Genomic DNA, 18,167 nt, shown 5'->3' with positions numbered 1-18,167 from the left:
CTGGTGGGTTGGTGTGATCCTGTCTTGAAGTAAATAATAAAAAGGGCTGGGGATGTAGCTCAGAGCGAAGGCCCTGGGTTCACCCTCCAGTACCAAAAAACAAAACAAAAAACACCGGCTGGGGTGACTGAGGAATCGGGGGAGGTGGGCAAGGCCAGTGGGCACAGATGGGGCAGTGCCCAGGGGTGCAGAGAGGCTGTGCTGGGCTGTCAGGAAGCTCCCAGAGTTCCATCTGCAGCCTGACCACTGTGGTCAGCAGTGTGGGGAAAGCTTGGCATGAACCCAGGAAGCTGAGATGCCGCAGAGGAGTGTGCGGCTGAAGACTCGAAAGACCCGGGAGGGAAAGAAGCCCTCACAGGCTAGGTGCCAGCCTGAGTGTGGCCCACTGAGCCCCCCAGCATCCGGGCTGGAGGCGGTGGGGCGGGACCAGGTTTCCTCCCCATCGAGCTCCTTGCCAGAGCCCCCTTCCCACCACGGGGACAGCAGTGGTGTCTTCCTCTCAGGGTACTGGGAGCCGATGGGGCAGACAGGGAAAACAGCTGCGTGGTGACAGGTGCCCAGCGGACAAGAGCCGCCCCCAGCAAGAACCCCGAGATCACAGCAGCCACCCCCGGCCGGGCCGGCCGGCTCAGCACCGAAGTCTGAAGCTTGTTCTGTTGGATTCCAAAGCCAGACGCACGACCTCCAGGTGAGGTCCACCCCTCGCCAGGGGGCGACTGACAGGAGTGTCCCCCGGGAGGATGGCACCCGGCAGTCAGTGTCCTGCGAGGCGGAGCAAACCCGCTGTGTCCTCCATGAGCCAGAGGCACGTGAAGGGGCTGACAGAGCTGAGAAAGGGACCCCAGACATCTGCCACCATGAGGCCAGAGACAAGAAGGGGGAGGTGACGTTGCCAGTCCTGGGCTGGGGGCTCTAAGCTGCAGGAACCAGAGCAGAGGAGACCCTGGGGACCTAGCCGTGGCCCGCCAGGAGCCCGGGTGATGTGGCCCACAGGGGCTGTGACCATGGGCACAGCAGGGCACAGGAGGACCGGAGGTGAGGGCCCCGGGCTGGGCTGCTTGGGCTGCCACGTGAGGACAGCAAAGGACGCAGCTCCCACTGCCCCGGTCCAGGCCGAGAGCACACAGCCACGCTGAGGTTTGGCCTCCGGGGACCGGCCTTTCAGGGAGGACAGGGCACTCCTTGGGGCCGGCCCCTACCAGGGAGGCACAGTGGACCCGGCTCTGCGGCTGGATCCTCTCCTCTCCCCTCCCCATCTTGCTGGGCCTGGCCAGGATGAAGCCCCCGCTTAGCTCTGCAGCACTGGGGAGAGGCTGACGCCCCGAAAGGACCAGGCTGGGGCAGCCTGCCTCAACTCCTACCCTAATGGCAATTTCACACTTCTTCGGGACTCAGCCAACACTGTGATGCTGCTTGATAAGCAGGGGTCTGGGAAGCCCATTCAGAACGGAGCAAAGCCCTTAGGGAGCACCCTTAAAGCACACAGTTTCCCAGAGTGACTGTCACGTGGCTGGTATTATTTGTCCCATTCTACAAAGAGGGAAACCAAGGCTCGGAGAAGCAAATTACAGTGGACCCTTGAGTTACGACCAGCCTGACATACGAACTTGGGTTACGACGGGAATTTTAGCTTCAACTTACGAACAAAGTCTTGAGTTAGGAACCAAATGTCCGTTGCTTGTGGTTCCAGATGGTCTCAGATACAGATTTAACTCTTAAAGAGTTCTGGAAGGAACATGACAGCATCCTCTCCTGTGTGGGGTTAACTGAGAAATCCTGGGCATTGTCTCTCCGAGGACACTGAGATCTGCCTGTGTACAGGAGAGAGACTTGAAGGCTGTGTAGAGGAGCCTGAGCCTTCAATTGACCAACTTGAGTTACAACCAGCCCTCTTGAACAAATTGAGTTTGTAAGTCAAGGGTCCACTGTGCCTGCCAAAAAATACTGGGTCCAGGACTGACAGTAGTATCAGCCAGCCCGGCACAGAAATGGACGCCTGTAATCCCAGTTACACGGAGGCTGAGGCAGGACGGCAAGTTCAAGGCCAGCCTGGGCAACTTAGTGAGACCCTGTCTCAGAATAAAATTTAAGAAGGGCTGGGGGTGTAACTTAGAAGTACAGCACTTACCTAGTGAGGTTCTAGGTTCAATTCCCAGCTCTGTAAAAAGAAAAAAAAGTAACAGCCAATAATTATTTGACATTCTACATGCACCTAGCTCTAATAAAACGTTTATAGCTGTAAACTTATCCTACACAGATTCAGTGAGACACTATTCTCCCCACTTTGTAGGTGAGAATATCGAGGTTCCAGTGATACTAAGAACACTGCTGACGTCACAGGGATGCTAAACGGCAGAGGCAGGACTTGAACCCTGGATGGCCCAGGTCCAAAGCCTTTTCTCTTAAACACCATCTCCCCCACAGCTTGCATGGCCCTGCCTGTACCCCCAGGACCCTGCTGAGTGCTGCCATGTTGAGTTGGAGCTTGGGGAGCCAGCCCTCTGCTGGTCATCTTCAGGGGGGCATCTAACATCCAGAAAGGTGACCCCAGGCTATAAGCCTAGGCCTCTGCTCAGGGCATTAGAGTTGAGGACAAGCAGCTGTGTCCCTAGCTGCCAGCAGCCTGTCTTACTGTGCCAACTGCTGCAGCCCTGGGCCAACCCAGCTGCCCACTGACACTTTGTTCTTGCCCCTGGTCAGGGACTGGATTGTGACTCTAGTAAAGCCCAGCCCCCAGGGCAGCCCTGTGAGCACAGAGTCTCTCGGGCAGGGGCTGCCCACCACAAACTGACCCGGAGTTCCTGCAGGGCGGTTCCCGGTGGTGACTCACTCGGCTCTGGTGACTCAGTCCTGCCCTGTCACACACAGCCCCCACCCTTCCAGCTCCTTCCCGATGCCCTTGGACACACAAATAAAATTCCAGGAACTGAGCTGCGGCTGGTTTTAATCCCGGAGCTCATTCCAAGTGGATTCTGGGAAACGCTCTGATTCCCTGTGAGCTAGGGTGCTGCTGCAAGGCTGGAGTCCTGGTGGCTGAGTGGATGGTCCTCACCATTCTCCCTTGTGTGCCATTAACAGAAGGTGATTCTGAGAGCTGAAGGTGGGAGGGGGAGGCCGGGGGATTCCTGAAGAGCATACAGTAGGCGCCGGTCCAGAGCCCACACGTTATCCTACGTAATCCTACAGCAGTGTGGCTCAGCAGCTGCATTAGGGACAATCCCTGGTTTTACCCCATCCTAGTGTAGCCGTACAGAGGCTTGGACAGGTCAAGGCACCGCACAAAAGTCACAGGCTTCAGGGGCCACAGTCACCTCTGCCCACTGTCTACACAGCCAGCCCCCTGTGTCCTTGGTTCCACACCCATGGGCTCAACCAACTATGGATCCAAAGTATTTTGAAAGTAACTGCATTTGTACTAGACACACAGACCTTTTTCTTGCCATCATTCCCTAAGACATGTAGTGTAACAACTATTTATATGGGGTTATAGTTATATTGGGTTTCGTAAATAATCCAGAGAGGAGGTGAGGTGTACAAGGCTGTGTGCAGACACCATGCAAATACTGCATCATTTTGTGCAAGGCTGCTGTGCAGCCGTGGGTTTTGTTATCTCTGAGGGTGCTGTGCCCAATCCCAGGGGTACCGAGGGTCACTGGGGAGGTTACACAGGGAGCTCAGCCTGGTTGTGAGGTCCACTTTCACTACAGCAACAAAGGGATGGCCCGAGAAGGCTCTCCAGACGAGGGCTCTGAAAGTGGCTCAAAGTCAGCCCCGCCAACAGAGACAAAGGACCCTCAAACACCTGCTGCTCTCCGGCCCACGGCCCCCCAAATCCACGGACTCCAAACCAGCACCTCTAAACTCTCCTGGAGAAGTAACCCAAGTCCTCCCTGACCAGGTGCTGCTGGAGGACGCCAGCATTTCTCCCTGGGAAACCGCCCTTGGCAACTCGAAGTCCAAATGTACCGGCTGAGAGGGGAGAGAAGGAAGGAAGGCAACTAAGTCAGAAAGAAACCAGGGCAGGGCTAGGGCAGGGCTGGGGCAGGGGCAGGGGCAGGGGGCACCCGGGTCCCCAGGAGGGGTAGGCAGGGCCGGGGCTCCGAGGGGTGGGCCTTAGCTCCCTGGCCCAGATTCAATTGGCTCAGGCTCCAATTGGCCAGTCAGAGGCTGTGAGGGTTCAGAAGGCCTTAGGCACTCCCAGGCAGTGGGCACAGCAGGGCAGAGGGCAGGAGGCAGGGACTGACCAGCCGTCTGCTGCAGACCAGACGATGCTGGGCAGAGAGTCAGGGGACTGTCTGGGCTGGCTGGGACATGGAGCTCCCGGTTCCAGGCTGATGTGCCAGGTGCCTCAGGGCAGCCAGGCTGGCCTCTGAGTTGGGAAACAGCATTATTGGGACGACTGGCTTTTCACATCGGTGGGCCATGACCAGCCCATTTGTTGTGAAATCGGTTCAGGGGTCTTGATCACAAGGGTTTTACAAAGAAAGAAAAGAGAACAGAAAAGATCGAAGTGCCTTGCGAGGACTAGCGGGAAATGTTTTGCGAAACTTCTGCTTGGCTTGCAGATGGGTCACACCTCCGTGAGTGCAGACTGTATTTCTCCCTGAGGTTGAGAACACACAACACAAAACCAAAACCTTGTGGGGTACAGGGACAAGTCCAGTGGCTGTCCTGGGTCCTCAGAACCACCTCGAGGGCTGCTCAAGCATGCTGCTGGGCCCACCCCAATTCCAAATTAGTAGGGAGGAGTAGGACCTGAGAATGTGCATTTTTAACTAGTTTCCAGGGAATGTCGGTGAGCCAGGGGATGAGAGGCTATCTAAGGCTCCTGCGGGAGAGAACGTGGCCCAGCTACGGTGCATTAGTGTGTGCACATATTTGCGGGTGGGTGTATTGCTCATATATGGTGCACGGGTCAGGGAAGTTGGAGCTACACGTTACCAGGTTTGGGCCGACCAGGGTTTGGTAGGCCAAGACCAGAAATCAAAAGTAATCAAAATTCACCCGAATGCGAACCCCCTCTCCCTTTCCTGGTCCAGAACAGCAGGGCAGGCTTCCTCCCCGGGAAGGGACCCGTGGGGCTGGGCCCCTGGCTCCCTCCCCAATTTCCACCTCCGTCTGCCTCCCTGTGGCAGCTCCCCCAGTGGATCAGAGGTTCCGGGCCTGGGAGTCCCCCGAGGGAGCAGGAGGCTCCCTCAAGCCAGGTCCCCCAGCTCTCTGCCACCCTGCCCTGGAGACCCTGGGCCCCACCACAGGGTCTGTTTCCTGTTCCCCAGCCCCTCACGCCTTCCCTGCACCTCACCTCTGCATGGAGCTCAGGGCCCTGGTACGCAGGGAAGAGAGAGGCTTCTTCCTGCCCCCCCCCCCCCCCCCCCGCTCCAAGCACCAGCAGAGACTCCGGGGAGCGGGGCGGGGGGTGGCAGGTGAGGGCAGAAGCCTTCATCAAGGGTCCACTCCACCCCTACTACTCAGCACCATCTCCTCACTGGGGAAGAAGGGGGGCGGCCCTGCACCCCGTGCCCCCGCAGAGACACACCCCGCACTCCGGAGCTTGCACATGGAGTCCCAGGGGAGCTCTCCCCCAGCCTCAGGGTCACGTGGCCAGCGCTGCCCTGAGAAGACCCAGCCCACCGAGGTGCAGCCAGGAAGCTGCTGCCTCCCTTCCCCGACGCCGGCCCTTCCCAGCGTCCCAGACGCCATGGTGCTGACAGAGGTCCCTGTGCTGCCTTCCACCCTCCCCGCCCCGGCCCCCCGCTCCCTGGTCTTTTTGGCCCTGGAGGTCAGAGGTATGTGCCAAACCCAAGTCTGGCCCTCTCCCCCTGCATCCCATCTTCCCCTAAGGCAGGAACCTTCCCCACAGAAGGGACATCTGTGAACCCCCCAGACCTGCCTGCCCGGCTAGCCCCACCCTCCTCCGCACCTCCGTCCTGCTGAAACCAGCTACTTCCTCCTGCGCTGTCACCACTGTGACCCCTGACACCTCACCGCACACCTGCCAGTGCCTCAGACCCAGACAGCACTCGGACCAAACCACCTGGACAAAGCAGCACCCAGACAGGCGGTTGGGGAAGAGGCTGGCCTCACAACGACCCTACTCATCCAGGCGGACTTTAGAAATGACGGCTTCCTACCAGATGAAAATGTCTTTCAACCGAAAAGCCCCAAACCCAAATATAAGGCTTTACATTTTTTTGCTTCTTTTTGTTACCTACAAATGTTAAACTTCCCGTAGAACTCATAGTTTCCAGAGAAATCTTCCTCAGAAACCCTGGCCTGGAGGATGTTTCCGGCCCTCCTTGGGGATCCTCCAAGGTGGGGCTCCCGCCTAACCCTACAGCCCTCACTGGCCAGGCCAGGAGCTCTGGACCTGCATGGCAGCTGCACCTGCTGCCAAAGTTTCTAGAAGCTCATTCCCTGGTGTGTTCTTGCTCCCTGAACCCCAGACAGCCCTGCCTGGGAAGTCCTTCCCCACCGCCCTGCCCCAGCCCTCTACATCCCCCAGTAGCAGTCGCCTCCTCGTGCTCCCTCCAAGCTTCAGCGCAAGGCCACTCCAGGGTATGCGCTCCCAGCCCCAGGAGGAGGGGGCTATTATTGGTCCCAGTGCTTAGGGAGCAAACCGAGGCTTAGGAGGACATGGAGAGGTTGGTAAGTGCTGGAGCAAGGGTGGGAGGCAGGAGCTGAGTAACTGAGAGACACGCGGCCAACAGGGACCTGCTCCAAGTCTGAGGGTGCTGCCGGCCAACTCCTTCAACAGATGCTCTCTAAGGACAAAGCAAGGCACCTTGAGCCAACAGCCAAGAGTGTGCAAGACAGACATCCACATCCACATGGAGCTCCGTGGGCCACCCAGAAGCACGTCTCCGTTCTAGCCTCTTGCAGCATGGAATGGGCCTCCGGTCCATCCTCCTGCAGGTCCCAGACAGGTCCTTCTGGGCCCTGGGCTCCTGCACCACATTTGTAACTGTGCGGCTCCCAGTATCAGGACTCAGAATCAGCAATCTCTGCATTAGGGAACCGGCCTGAGTGCAGCTCCTCTGACCTCTGAGCCTGGCACCCATGACAGACAAGTACTGCGGGCAAGGGTGCCTGTCAGCACCGGGTCTGCTAACCCTCCATTAGGAGCCTCCCTCTAGGTGGGGCAGGGCAGGCCATGGCGTGGGCTCAGAGGACATGGGTTGCAGTGCAGGCTCTGCCACCAGCTGGCTCCTGACCTCCAGTCTCCTCCCTGCTGGGACGGTTGTCAGCTGCCTCCTGTGCCATGGGACTGGGTGGGTCCCTTTGGATGGAAGGGGCACATCCGCCTCCCCTGGGTCACAGGAAGAAGGGCAGTGTGTGCTACTGAGCAGCCTGCCCTACCCAGGTGCCCGGGTAATCGCCACTGGCCAGGCCGTGGAGGGTGAACTGCACCGTGTCCCCAGCTTAGGACGTGTTGGAGACAAGGGCTGTGATGCCAGAGTGTGGAGTGGGCACGACGTGTCAGGGAGACACTACTGTCCAGGCTCCCATTCCAACACGTGCAGCCTGGCCGGGCCTCCCCTCAGGCGGGTGATATACTTAGTCCACACTGGAGCAAGAGGCGTGCATGACTTTCTCACAAGCACAAAGAGCCTGGATTGGAGCTCTGGTGCAGTACCCACTGTGACCTCTACACCGTCCTTTTATTTTCATTAAATTTTATTTTATTTTATCCCATCCCCCCCTCAAGCCCCCTCCCCTCCCTGTGTACAGAAGCTTTGTTACCATTTTTTCCTTCTATTTTCATTTTTTTCTTGTCCCTTCCTTCCTTTTTCCCTCCCTTCTCCCTTGTTCCCCTTCCCATTTGAACACTTTCTTCCCATTTCCCAACATTCATTATACAGCTCAGTCCTGATTTCCACTTTTGGTTTCTCACACCAGGGAAACAATGTAGTATTTAAACACGTGTGTCTGACTTATTTCACTTAAAAATATGGTTTCAAGGTCCGTCCATTTAGCTGTAAATGTCTGAAGCTCATCCTTCTTTATGGCAGAGTAGTACTTCATTGTATAAAAAAAACACCCCACATCTTCTTTATCCACTTGTCAGTTGATGGGCATTTGGGCTGTTTCCAAGATTTAGCTATTACAAACTGTGCTGCTATAAACACGTGTATATATCGCTGTGGTATGAATGTTTTAGTTGTTTTGGGAAGATACCAAGAAGGGGAATAGCTGGGTCAAACAGAGCCTCTAGTTTTAGTTTTTTGAGAAATTTCCACACTGATTTCCACAGTGGTTGCACCCATCTACACTCCCACCAGCAGTGGAGCAGTGTTCCTTTCTCCCCACACCCCTGCCAGCATTTGTTATTGGCTGATTTCTTGATAGCAGCCATTCTTTCCAGAATGAAATGGAATCTCAGCATTGTTTTAATTTACATTTCATGAATGGCCAGTGATGTTGAACATTTTTGTATATACTTATTTGCTGTTTCTACTTTTTCGTCTGAGAAGTATCTTTTCATTTCAGATGCCCATTTTCGGATAGGGTCTTTAAATTTGAGGGGTCTGATTTTTTTTTTTTTTAGTTCTTTATATATTCTAGATAATAGTCCTTTATCTGAATAGCTGGTAAAATTTTTTTCCCATGCTGTGGGTTGTCTCTTCACACTGTTGGTGGTTTTTCTTGCTGTGCAAAGCTTTTTAATAAGATGAAGTCCCAGTGGTTGATTCTTTGTAGTATTTCCAGCGTGGTCTGGGTTTTGTTCATGAAATCTTTTCCTACTCCTATGTCCTCAAGCGTTCTACCTATTCTCTCTTCCAGGAAATTTAATGTTTCTGTTTTAACATTTAGATCTTTGATTCATTTTGATTTTAGGTTAGTGTGTGGTGAAAGATAGGGGTCTAGTTTCAATCTTTGGCATATGCAAAGCCACTTTTTCCAGCACCATTTATTAAATAGGCTATATCTTTCTTCCAGTGAAGGTGTTTGGCTCTTTGTCAAAGATAAGGTGATTGAGTATATTTGGAGTTGTTTCTGCATCCTTCAGTGTATTCCACTGATCCTCAGGTCTATTCTTTTGCCATTACCATACTGTTTTTATCACAGTAGCTTTGCAGTATAATTTAAAGTCAGGGATTCTGATACCCCCTGCTTTGCCTTTGTGGCCTAGAATTGCCTTTGCTATTCTAGGTTTCTTCTGGTTCCAAATGAATTTTAGGATTGTTTTTTCTAATTCTGTGAGATATGCTGTTGAGATTTTGATTGGGATTGCATTGAATCTGTATAACAATTTTGGAAGTGTGGCCACTTTCACTATATTGGTTCTTCCTATCCAAGAACAAGGGATGTCTTTCCATTTTCTGATGTCCTCTTCAGTCTCCCTTTTCAGAGTGCTTCTACACTGTCCTTGTAGACATGGGCTCAGCACTCACTTGGTCAACCTGTGGCCAACTGGGAAGAACAGTAATAGCTGCTGCTGGGTGGTGGGGGCCGGGAGGCGTTCACACAGTGGGCTTCCTCACCTTGCAGATACAGCCCAGGAAAAGTATCCACAGGTAGGCACAGCAGCCAGAGAGGAAGAAGTGAGTGAGCGGGACACCCACATCTCAAAAAGGCATAGCTGATGTTCATGAGGCCAGAGCAGGCAGAGATTGCCCCCAATTTGAGACCCTGGACCTCAGGCTGCAGGGACAGGACACACGGAAGGCTGGGACACTGTGAGGAGCCTTGGAGAGATAACGTTCTGTGGAAACTCCCCCAGATCTCTTCTGTCACAGTTGGACCACTTCTCTCCAGGCACGGTGGTGCATGCCTGTAATCCAGCACTTGGGAGACTGAGGCAGGAGAATCGCCGAAAGTTCAAGGCCAACCTGAGCTCCATAGCAAGGCCCTATTTCATAAAGCCAAACAACTGTACCGGTTCTTAGGAATGCTCTCGTCTAGCTGTGCTGTTTTTCAGATTAGGAAACTGAGGCTGAGTGAGGAAACAGATTCACCCAAGATCTTGCAGCACCTCAGTGGTAGAGCTTTGGCCAAGACAGATCCCGGTATGGAAACATCTTGCACCTGGGGAGTGAGCATTCCATTCCTCAGTGACCCATGGACGAGGAGCCCTCAGATTTACAGACAATTTCAACAAGGGTGCCAAGCCTGGTTAATAATCTTTTCAATCAACAGTGTGGGCACAACTGAAGTAGCCACATGCAAAAGTATGAAACTGAACTCCAACCTCACACCATATACAAAAATTAACTCAGAGTAGGTTAAATATCTAAATGCAGTCCAAACTATAAAACTCTTAAAAGAAAACATAGGCTTAACTAACTCTTCCTGGTCTGGGATTAACCGATGGCTTCTTAGATGTCACACCAAAAGCATAAACAACAAAAGAAAAAAATGGACAAGCTGGACATCATCAATTTTAAAATATTTTATGCTTCAAAGGCATAAAATTTGAAGTGAAAAAACAGCTCAGAGAATGGGAGGAAAATTTTTGCAAGTCATATATCTGAGCGTAGGATTCAGCAATTCTGCTCCTAGGTTCATAACCATGAGAAATGGAAACTATGTACAAACAAGAACTTGTCCACTGATGTTCACGATCAGCAAAACAGTGGAAGCAATCCAGATGCTCGCCATCTAACGAATGGATGAAAGAAATCTGATGGATCCATATAATGAAATACCATTTGTCAATAAAAAGGAATGGAGTTCCTGGTATGTGCAACAACATGGATGAACCCTGAAAACAATATGCTTCATAAAAGAAGTCAGTCACAGAGGATCAAATCATGCTACCTGTTTCAGAGGTAGGAAGCAGAGGCTCGGAGAGGCGGAAGATCTTGACTCTAAAACTTCAGAATTCGTCCCTGTTAATGCCCTAGAGACAAGGCTGGGATTGAGGCTGGGTCTATCAAGTGCTGAGACTGCAGATGACCCAGGCTGCTTCGGAGAGCCTAACATCATTCCTGTGTCCACACTGGTCCTGCAGGCCTTATGAAAATAAGGGTTTTTTCTTTCTTCTCCCTTTTCGGAGCTGGAGCTGAAACCCAGCACCCTCAATGCTAAGCACACACCCCGCCACCGAGCCCACCCTCAGCCTGGACAGGAAACTTTCAGATCTAACAGTGAAACCAGCACAAAATGAACTCTGCCTCCCAAAGGAGGTGCTGAACGCAGCCTGCCTGGAGGAAGCAGCTGCCCCAGGTGGTCTGGGGGAAACCGAGGGCCCTCAGCAACGTCCCCACAGCAGGCAGCACCACAGTGCTCAGCCCACAGGGGCGGCACCCGTGCCAAGGTCACCTGACTTCCACAGTGCATGGTCTCCACGGCCCCTGCCTTGAAGTGGACACACGTGTGTGTCACACAGGGGGCCAGGGGGCCTGAGGGATGCAGAGAGGGGCTCGCAGAGGGAGGAGCACTCTGATCTCACCCTGGAGGATGCGCAGGCTCTGGGTGGAGAGAAGTGGGGAGGGCAGAATACCTAGGTAGGCCAGGACGTGAGAGTACAAGGCCAAGTTCAGGCTGCAGAGTCAGATGTGGAATTGTTAACAAAGAAAGGCCCGGGGGTGGGGGCCGCTGAGTGGCACAGGATTCCAATGAACGTGTGGGTTTTACCCTGTGGGCAGTAGGGAGCCAGTGAAGACTTGAGAGTGAGGGAGGGCCATGGACTGGTCAGCAACAGGTCTCATAAGCAGTTGAGGCAGCACATGACCAACTGTCTGGAAATGCCATTGGACAAAGCCAGGTCCTTGCTGCTTGGAACCTTAGGTCACATGCTAGGAAAAGCCTTGTAAGCCATTGAATCCTGAGACGTCCTTTGTATTATAAACATGCTTTTCAAAAAAGGGTCAAGAGGTTAAGCAGAAGGATCTTTTCTCAAGCACTGATTAAACTCAAAACACTGATGCGCAGCCTAGTTCTTCCAAGGCTTCTGTCCCTAGTCCCTTTCCAACAAAACACTCAGCCATGCACACCTCGGCCAAACCTCAGCTCCTCCGGGACCCTGAGTTTGGCCGGTCCAGTGTCCAGGTAGTCTCCGGATGTCACCAGGAGCTCCTGGGGATTGGGCAAAACATCACCAAGTCTGGTTACGGCAGCCAGCGCCCCCACGTGTGAGGCCAGCCTGGAAACACCCACGTGTCCATCACTGTACTGGGTGCTGTGCCCCCTCACAGATGAGGAAACTGAGGCTCAGAGAGGCCGAGTCTGCTGCCCAGGCCTGACAGCTACACGGGGTCAGAAAGGAGGCCTTGGCCTGTGGAACTCCAGAGCCAATCCATGCTGCAGAACGGCGTCCAAAATGAGGAAGTGAGGCCAGAAGGCAGAGAAGGGGGCTCCTCTGAGTCAGAACAGACTTTCATCGCACACCCCAGGGCTGCAGACAGGCGGGGCGGCAGGGATGCGGGGGCCAGGCTGCCAGGGCACCACCCCACTAAGTATGCCTGGTGGTGACAGCTGGGGGACCCTGCGGGGCTGGAGAGGCAGCCCGGTGGGCTCTCCCTGGGCACAGCAGGGTGGCCCTGCAGGGTCCCCAGCCCAGCTCCTCCCAGGGACCTAAGCTGAGCTGAGCAAACCCAGCCCGGCCTGCGAAGATGCAGGGCAGCACCTTCCAGGGACTGGTGCACAGGCGCAGCCAACCACACCAGCTCTGGCCCTCTCCTCTTCAGAGCTGGGAGATGGAGACGCTGGATTCATTTGATGACAAATCTGTTCCACACCTACTCCAGGCCGTGGTCGTCGGCACCAAGATCACAGGGACAAGCAAAGCAGGGTCCTGTCCTGCTGACTGGGCTCGTGCTCTGGGGTGACTCGGCAAAGCATCCTGAGGCTTCTCACACCAGGGCCGTCCTCTCCCGGCCCCAGTGCTGCCCTAGTCTCTGCGACACGAGGCCTAGAAACCCCCACCTCACAGCTGTCTACTTTCACTTTGGGAGATGTCCCTGTGACCAGGATTTACTGTCCCCTCTGACAACTTGCTGGGCCGCAGTGGGCCAGGAGGCCCCGGGAACCCTGTAACCTGAGCCGCTCTGTGAGCTGCCTTGTCCTCCCAGTGAGAACTTGTGTAATCAGCTTCCCTGCTGCCCTGACCCAGGAGAAATGCAGAACAAGCTGGCCACGTGCTATTCCTGCTATTGATCATGAAGTTGCTCGCCATAAACAGCCCAGAATGCTCAGTGCAGTTGACAGCAACAACTTTCCTTTTTGCTGGACTTGCGTCATATCGCATTTTTGTGGCTAGCATTTCTCAGCCCAACTAGAACACTTGCTATTTTCTCATTTATTTAACAACTGAGCAGGCCTTGGAGCCTTCAGACCCCTAAGCAGGGCCCTTGCTGAGCTCAACGGCTACTCCTACATGATCAGACCTGGATGGTATTTTTCGTTATTTTCTGAGGCCTCTGCACTTTCTCTTTTGCAGGAACAGCTGGGCCATTTTAAACAAAGAAACAGCATTTGTGGTCACTTGGCAGCCTGGCTGTCATGGAGGACCGGAGCTAGGCGAAGCCCAGCTGGTGAGGTGCTGCTGTTGGGTGGGGTCCTGGTGCCACGCTGCCCCCAAACATGCAGCGTAACTGTCCAGCAAAGAAGAGATGGTGAAGGAAAGCTGTGACTTCTGGTCCATAAAATATGCCCGGCCCTTTGCAGCGAGAAAGGCAATGACGGACGCCCTGGGATGATGCTGGGCTGAGGGAGAAGAGCAGGCTGCAGAGCTCCGGCCTGAACACCCCAGCAGGGCCAGCTTTTCACAGAAGGGATCAGGTTGTCAACACAGCCTGGCCAGCCTCCGCCTCTGTCACAACCACTCTGTGTGTCCCCGTGGTGCAAAAGGAACCCTAGCGGAAAGCATGACTGTCTCCACCAAACCCGACAGAGGAACAGGTGGCCCACAGCCAACGGGCACCTTCTGCCCACCCCTGAGGCACAAATCCTGCACAGTGGTGTCAAATGACGAAGAGGGAAACGAACGGGGAAAAAAGTGTTCTCTCACAGTAGCTGGGTGTCAGCACATTTTAAAATTTCAAATCCCTTCGGGCAGCAGTAACCAGTGGACGGTCTTTAAAGTTGTGTTCTAGTAACAAGTTTAAAGATTTTAGCCAGGTACTTGTGGTGCACACCTGGGATCCCAGCTACTGAGAGGATGGCAAGTTTGAGGCCAGCCTAGGCAACTTTGTGGGACCATGTCTCAAAATAAAAATTTTTAAAAGGTCTGGGGATGTCCCTCAGTGGTAAAGCGCTTGCCTAGCATGTGCTAGGCCCTATACTACAGCAAAAAAGGAAAAAAAAAAAGATTTTCCTGAATGGTGGTACATACCTATAATCTTAGCATTCAGAAGGCTGAGGCAGGAAGATCGCCATGAGTTCAAGGCCAGCCTGAACTATGTAGCAAGATCCTGTCTCAAAACACCAAACCAAACAAAAAAAGATCTCATAGTCATAGTTCCATCAGATTGTCAGAGTAAGTTAAACGAGTATTATGTCCAGCATTCACATTCTGCTCTACAGAACTGGATTCTCTGTCTCCTAGCTGTGTGACCTTGGGCAAGGTTATTAACTTCTCTGTTCCTCACTTTCCTTACTTGTAAAATGAGGAGGAGGATAGCACATAGGAGCACACAGAGAGCCTGGCATGGACCCCGGAGCCCAGGAGCACCCTGTACAAAGCAGCGCCTCTCATTCCCACGGGCACTGATCTGGGTCTAAGCAGTTCGGGGCTGATTAGAAAGCCCAGCACCTTTGCTTTCCTTCCACCATGCTCAGGCCGCGCTCCCAAAAGCACACACAGCCCTCGACCTTGAATGGAACCCAGGAGTCTGCAACCACAGGGGGCCTGGACACCCCCAGGTGCTCCAGATTCATGGGAATCAGCCCCTTCCGTGGGTACAGACAGCCCGGAGTCCCTGTGCAAAAGAAAGGAGAATCAGGCCCCCTGACAGCCCCCAGGACCTCACCGAAGACAGCCAGGGTGCTGATCAAGCCGGAGTCCACCTGGGCCTCTCCGAAGCCTCCCCTGCGCCTCTTCCTCGTGTCTTTGCTCCTGCTGGTCCCTCTGCCCTTTTCTCTCTGGCTACACTCACCCATCAGCTCTGGCATTGCTGGCTCCAGGAAGCCTTGCGGGGTTTTTCAGGGAGTAGAGACCTGGGAACCAGCATTGCTGAATATCTCCCAGGTAGCAGGCAGTACGCATCCGCTCTTTGAGCCCCGCCCACTGCTAACCAGAAAAAACTCACTCTTTCTTATAGTTTAAAAAACCCGTGGTTAGGTTCAGAGTGGCTAAGGAACCTGGCCAAAGTCACATAACAAGTAAGTCTGCTGCCTTGTTCCCCCAACAGTCCCTTAGCAGAGTCCAGGAAGTTTTTAATGGTCCCCATCCTGCTGGGACTGCAAGGTGACCTGCACCAAGCCTCTGGAAGGGTCCATCTTCTGGATCTCTCTTGCCTGCCTCAGGGCCCAGTGCTTCACACCTTTCTCCTGGGAGCCACAACCTCCCGGTGTCCAGGGGCATTGCCAACGAACCTTGCAGATTATGATCAGGTTATAATTAGTGCACGCCGCTCCCACCAGGCCTGCAGATGCCAGCTTTACGATGTATCCCTGGGATCCCAAGTGTGCAGCTCGGGGACAGACTTTTGTTCCTCTGCTCTCCTTGGCCCCAAACATGCAAAGGTCAGCAGGGGTGAGCAGCCTCCTGAACCCCTGGACCTCAGCACCCGCTATGGCCCACACCCTGGCAGGGGCAGCCATCTTTGGGGCCCCTGAGGCACCAGCTCAGGGGTGAGGGGCCTGTGTCTGGTGCTGAGCTCCTTGTCAAACCCACAGAAACGCCTGAGCACCACTCAGCCTGGTTTTCCCCATGACCCTCACCCTGCCATGGGCAGCTCAAGGTCCTGTCCCACCCAGGGCTGGGTTCTTCCAGCCCCGGGCAGAGAACCAGACCTTTCTCAAGGCAGCCACACTGAAAGGGCCCCTGGCCAGAAGAGAAGAGGGGTGTCAGCATGTGAGCCCCGTTGTTTGTTCTCCCAGTGCGTGTGTTGGGGGGGACACACATACACACACGTACACACACACGTACGTGCACACATGCACGCACACACGTACACACATGCACACACACGCACACACACATACACACATGCACGCATGTGCCGGCTTTCCAACCCAGGTGCAAACTCCCACCTACCTTCCTAAGCATTTTCTCCCTCCCCCCAGACAATGCTGGCTTTGATGGGTTTCCTTGAAGGACACATGGTCCACATGCTTTGTATGAACGGCAAATGCCACCGTCCCCAAGTGGAACACACTGAGCACTGGGCCTGCCACCCCCTGGGAGAGGCGATCTCTGCTTCCCTTCCTGAGAAGGGCGTCACAGGTGCCAGGCAGAGCCTCTTGCCCTCACTTTCTCCTTGGTCTGTGACCTTCAGAGCCTTGTTGTTTACTTCCTGGGTTGCTCAGGGATTCTAATGCCAATTCCATCACTTTCCCAGGCTTCTCTGTTGCTCCCAACCCACTGCCTAAGACACAGCCTGGCACACAGGAGGCCACCTTGAGGGGTCAGTGAGAGAATGAATGAATGAGTGAATCAGGGAATGAGAGAATCTGTCTCTCCATTCCTTCACAATACCCTTCCAGGTGCCCTGCAGAAACAGTGCTCAGCTAGGGACCTGGTATCAGCAGCTCTAGGTGTGGTGAGAAAAAGGGTCAAAGAGTGGTCAAGAGAGGAGTCACAGAGCAGGGGACTCAGGTAGAAAGGACAGAGGCGGACAAAGGAGGCAGAGGTGGTCCAGGGAGGGAAGGGTGAGCTTGTAGGAGGGGAAGCTGCTGCAAAGCAAGAATCAACACTGTTCACTCACCACTCTGAGGCGGTGAGGAAAAGAAGGGGACAAATGTCTGTGTGTCTCCTGCTCTTCTTAGTGGCCTTCAGGGGAGGCGGGGAGTGCAGGGAACCCGCACCCAGCCGACCGGCACTGCTGGTTCCTGATAGAAGCTACACAGCCAGCGTCCCTTGCGTCTTATCCGAGGCTCTACAATCAAGGACAGATACCCTCCTGGCTTTGCTTTGTGCACTGAGAGCCAGATGCATTGTAGGAGCCCGACACATGCACGCACACGTGCATGCACACACACACGCATGCACACACACACACACACACACCCCCCAAACTGAGGCGATAAACAGCTAATGAGGATCCTTCTCGTTTCCCATTTCCACATACAGAAAAGAAAATCAAGCTTGAAACCAGCGAGGAGCTCACCTCCAGTATCTGTTCCACCAGATTCCAGTTTACCACCAACTCTTACCTTCTAGAACCTTCTAGAACCTTCCTCACTGTCTCTGCAGATACTCTGAAAAAATTCAGGTCTTCCCCAAATGCTTGTTTCTAGTCTGGGTTTTCTCACCAGGACCTCAGTGGACAGCACCAAGTCTCCTCCAACCATATTCACAGAAAACCCTCAGCCTGGTGCTACCCCAATGTCTGTGAGATCCCCCAAACTAGCTGGTCCTCCTGAGAATGTCGTGAGGCACAGTAAGATGAAGGAACAAGAGCCTGGCTTCGCTGGTAAAGATGCTAATGATCAAATTAATCCTGTCACCAAGCTCCTGGATCAGGTAGAAGTAATCTCCCCATAGCTTCCCAAAAGGGTCACACTGAAACAGCTGGGTCCTTGGAATCACACTGTTATGTAGCTCCACTGTTTATTCTGGGTAGCCCCAGGCTCCCCAACTTCCTGGGCCTTCTTTCTAAAGTGCCTCCTTTGCTGTGCAGGGTTTTGGTGACTGGATTAGGAAGGCACTGCTGTGCATCTCTGAGTATCCCTCTTGAACCCCAGAGGTCAGAGAAACAGTGGCCTTTAGGGAGAGCAGGCCCCACCCCAGGCACTGAGCTGAGCCTTAGGGGGACCGTTTTGCTGAGGCACATGTAGCCTGACACCTCTTCACAGGGGAAAGAACAAGATTCAGAGCGGCCAAGCCACCTGGCCAGGACAGGACAGATTTGAACACACTGGCCAACCCTATTTTCATCAGCAGGCACAGAGTTGAGGCCTGTTTCAGAACTACCCTTTCAAGAGCTCAAATAGTGGGGTAATAGGGGCCCCACAATCACTCAAAACAGGGTGACTCTCCAGTGATCCAGGTAGGTGTCACCAGGCCTGCCCGGCCAGGAGGGTCTGAGCCCTTCCAGCTGTGTTTCCAGTGCCCTGTGGAG

At 54.0% G+C, this 18,167-nt stretch overlaps 1 protein-coding gene across 3 annotated transcripts in view; it reads right to left on the bottom strand.

Annotated features, from left to right (window-relative positions):
* Positions 1–18,167, bottom strand: part of Syne3 (spectrin repeat containing nuclear envelope family member 3) — a 78,221-nt gene that overhangs the window by 52,032 nt on the left and 8,022 nt on the right. For 2 of the 3 annotated variants that reach the window (XM_087195521.1, XM_004837010.4), the window contains exons 2-3: positions 2,129–2,158; positions 1,642–1,811 (exon numbers count right to left, since the gene is read on the bottom strand). The gene's annotated coding sequence lies outside the window, so the exon portion shown is untranslated. The remainder of the gene's footprint in view (positions 1–1,641; positions 1,812–2,128; positions 2,159–18,167) is intronic. The other variant, XM_021244703.2, reaches the window with a different exon arrangement.

This window comes from Heterocephalus glaber, unplaced genomic scaffold (assembly GCF_053883595.1).
Source record: "Heterocephalus glaber isolate CG9 unplaced genomic scaffold, H.glaber_assembly_v1.0 deba00001608, whole genome shotgun sequence".
NCBI classification, from domain to species: Eukaryota; Metazoa; Chordata; class Mammalia; order Rodentia; family Bathyergidae; genus Heterocephalus; species Heterocephalus glaber.
This window is presented reverse-complemented; position numbering and strand designations above follow the sequence as displayed.